This window comes from Nyctereutes procyonoides, unplaced genomic scaffold, assembly GCF_905146905.1.
Source record: "Nyctereutes procyonoides isolate TBG_1078 unplaced genomic scaffold, NYPRO_anot_genome, whole genome shotgun sequence".
Lineage (NCBI taxonomy): Eukaryota > Metazoa > Chordata > Mammalia > Carnivora > Canidae > Nyctereutes > Nyctereutes procyonoides.
In genome coordinates, this window is record NW_026575135.1 from 9,570,081 (window position 1) to 9,574,147 (window position 4,067).

Below are 4,067 nucleotides of genomic sequence, written 5' to 3' on the forward strand. Positions count from 1 at the left end.
CTAATTACAGTGTGGGTTAACTAGCTATTATTCTTAACTAGTTATTATTCTTGTTGGATCATCAATTCCTCTTACTATGAGGTCAGTAAGTGTATCTAGCTAAAATTAGCAAAGCCCCAGTTCTAGCCCTGGTCCTGTTTTCCTTTGACCTTTCATTCTTATGTGTCTGGCTTACTTCTTTTTGTCTGTGGCAGGACCCCTGGCATGCTTCATTTCCGTTTACAGTGACTGCTGCTCCTGCTGTCTCTAACATTTCATTTACCTCTGCCTCTCTTCAGATGCACGCTTGGCAGAGTCAATGACTCTTCTCTGCAAATTCAAGCCAGACCTCACCCTTGGCCACATGGTCATGGAGTCAGTGAGTCCTAGCTGTGCTGTCATAGGACAAAGATACAGGTCACTCCTTTCTAGTTGTGATGGGCCCTCAGGCTACCCGAGCTGTTGGTCCTGTATGTTGGTCATACTGACCCCTGGGCCTTCTGTCTTTTCCACCACATCTCCATAAGCCATTCTGATCAGACGGTTCCCAGGCCCCCTTTGATGCCTTCAGTTCAGAACAGTGATCCCTAGCCTTCCTCTTGCTTCTCTTAGGATTTAGGGTGAGAAAGAATGTTTCCGGGCAAAGACCTTCCCAAACCATGTCTCCTGGGAGATAAAAAAGAATCTTTGGCTATGTTGTCTTCCTTCCTAATCAATTTTCAAATGCTTTCTAGTTCTCCCACAATGATGTTAAAGATTAGAATGGCTGGGCTTGGTATGCAAATGATATGGCCAAACTGGGCAGCTCTTCAGTTCTTTAAGGCTACTTCATTCTTTTCTGCTAACTGCACAAGGGTTGCACTTTCATACCAACATTTTAGATGTGGTCAAAGGGGAAAGATGCTTAACCCAGCCTTCAGAAAATGGTGGTCAAATCCCTTCATTTATGAAGTGAATGTGGCTGCGTGTCACTGCCTTCCACTAAAATTGAAGAAAACGTAACTCACTTCACTTGGACTAGTGTTTGGCTGTGGTGACTGTTAAAGAAGTCCTATAATGTCTAGACCACTGTTTGAACATGTCTTCAAATGCATTATCAACTCATTCAATTTAAACCTAAAGTATCAATTGCTCTCATGTTCATAGTCACTATAGAAAAAAAGAGACTGCTTCTGCGGAGTGTGTTTATACATGCGTTCACAAATATACATATATATATATATATGTTTATAACCATTTTCCGCTCAAAAGACCAGGCCCCTGGGATTTATTTTCCATATAGACAGACAAAGGCAAGGTAAAAACACAGGGATTTTTAACCCTGCTTATGCCTTGAAGAAGTGTGATCCTCGAAGCTGGGATGACTGGTGATTTTCCAGATTCCATAAACCAGTGCGAATTTGGCCCATAGCCCTTGAACAGGCAACTTTCTCACAGTGGGAAATGATCTCACCATAGACTAAAGATAACCACCATGGGAGAAACGCCTACTTGGCTTTCTTCTTCACATTTGGCCCCATTCCTTAACATCTGAGAGCCAAAGAGATGGCCTGTCCTCTGAAGCCTGTTGCACACAAACAGAAGGCTAACCCAAGTTGTTGTCCAGAAGGTCAGGGAAAAAATGAGTCTTTGTCCTGCTTCTCTTCTTCCCACTGTCAGCACGATGACAAGGTGCATGAAGGCCAACTTGCCACTGACGCTTTGAATGAAACTAATAAACATTCCAAGGAAAAGCTATTAAGTGAAAATCAGTATCTACACCATCTTCCCTTTTCCCCTGGGCGCACAAACCATCTTTATAAAGGGTAGAACAGAATGAAGGGAACAAAGTTCTAAATCATGCAACAGAAATTTGAGTTTAAAAAAATCATTCGTTTATTCTACTTAACTTGCTGTGTGACTACAGGCATTTCACTGAACCTTTCTGTGCCCAATTCTATAGCTTTAAAAATAGAAGTCCTTGGACTCAGGCCTCATGGCTCCCTACAGGACATGATTTGAGCTGGAGTTTTGTCTCCTGAAGCTGCCTTTTAATTGAAGTCAGTAGATGCAGGAAGCCCTTGGACCGACAGCTTCCAATAATCTTTGGACACCGTGCTAAGTATGCAAGTAGGCACATATGCACAATGTTTCTTCCTTGCAGCACTAAGACATCAGAAATGATGGTAAGCCCAAGCTGCACCTGAGTTTGAATTGCCAGAGAGCAGGATCAGCATGAGCCACAAAGGAACTCCAGGAAAAAGCCTGTCGATCTAGTGTCCAGGGCAATAGCCAGAATCACTTGCCCGAGTCAAGAGAAGAGCACAGAGAGCTGGCAAGAACATAGTCTCTCAACTATGCTTGGAGAACAAGGTAAAGTTCTAATTTGCCTCATCTTGACCAACATAGTATTTGAGAAACAGAATTGCCATTATTCCTCTATATTCTTTGAAAAACAGCTTGGCCCACCAGAGTCTCACACTTGGAAAGCTGCTTTGCTCTCTACTTCAAGTGACCAATGTAAATATGTTTGTCAGGAAGGCTTCCATCTATTTCTCCAGGGATGAGCATGGCTGAGTTCACTGCAGTAGGGCCTTGTGATTACAGTAGATGGGTTCTCTTTCCATCCGCTGAACGTACTCTTGGCCACTTTGCAAAATAACCTAAGCTCTTGGGAACACCATCACTTTGGAAATTGTAGGAAACTTAGCTTCACTTTTCTTCCCCTGGGGTAATCAGTTGGTTCCAGCACACAGATCCATTGCTAAAGATGTCAGTGGCTAAAGGGTATGAAATTAAAATGTCATGGAAGCTGTTTGACAAGAACCTCTTGCCTCTTTATCCATTCTAAAGAACTCTTCTTTTGACTCCAAGCCCTTAAAACTCCTCGACGAGGATGTCAGATAAAATTGCCTACAATGAGGGGTGCCTGTGGCACAGTCAGCTAAAATGTCCTACTTGGTTTCAGCTCAGGTCCTGATCTCAAGGTCATGAGACCAAGCCCCATGTCAGGCTCTGAGCTCAGTGGAGAGTCTTCTTGGGATTTCTCTCTCCCTCTGCCCCCCCTCCTCCCAAATAAATAAATAAATCTAAAAAAAAAAATAATTGCTCACACTGAGGGAAATACTCTATATCTATGCTGGCTAGCCACATGTGGTTATTGAGCATTTGAGATGTGTCTAAAATGACTGAGGAACTACATTTTAACATTATTTAACTGTAATTAATTTAAATTTAAATAGACACATGTGCCTAATGGCTGTCTATTAGCACAGTCCTGTTAGGTTAAATATTCAATTTGTGATTTATTCTCTTTGACCAGCTGCAGGGTGCCAGTTATGATGTATTGCTTGTGGCAGTCCAGACTGATTCCCCAGGATATAGACGAGAGGAAAAATAACTGTAAGATTCTTAAAACATTTAAAGCCGCTATCTAAAAAGCAGATAATTGAGTAGGAGGGGTACCTTAAGTGAAAGGAAAACAAAATGGACTCTAGACTCTGCCAAGAAAAAGAGAAGTAGGTTGTAATTATGGTCTTTCCCTTGGGCTTTCATTAAGTCAAGGTTAAATCATCTAGAATCTGTTTTAGCTGTTCTTTAAGGGGACTACTCAAACGTGGCTGCGTCTCCCCTAGGCAATGGTGCACTCACCGCTGGATATACGTCGGGGCTACCCAGAACCATCCTCTAGTCTCCTCCAAGCCTTCTTTTGTGGTGCAAAAGAAATTATGGTGCTGGCTACGTGGCAGATGGCAGCTACTTTCCATCCCCTGCAGCATCAAAAGCAAAAATCTTTCCTCTGTGTGGTTACACAATCACTATCTGGGGGAGCGGTTAAAAGAAAGAGGAATCCCCTGATGATTTCCAGATTGATCCCCAAATGATTATGTGAGATGCCATGATTAAAATTAAGGACAAATTTACATAGAGTGAGTTTTCTTCTATGGGACATAAGAGAATCATAGGACTATAAACTGTTATCCTTGAAAGGGACGCACTAAGGCTGGTTCAATGTCATTCCACAAATGAGGAGATGACCTTAGACACTAAATGAAAGCAAAGCAAGGACGAAGGATGAGGGATGGGGAAAGGAAGGCAGACGTAACGAA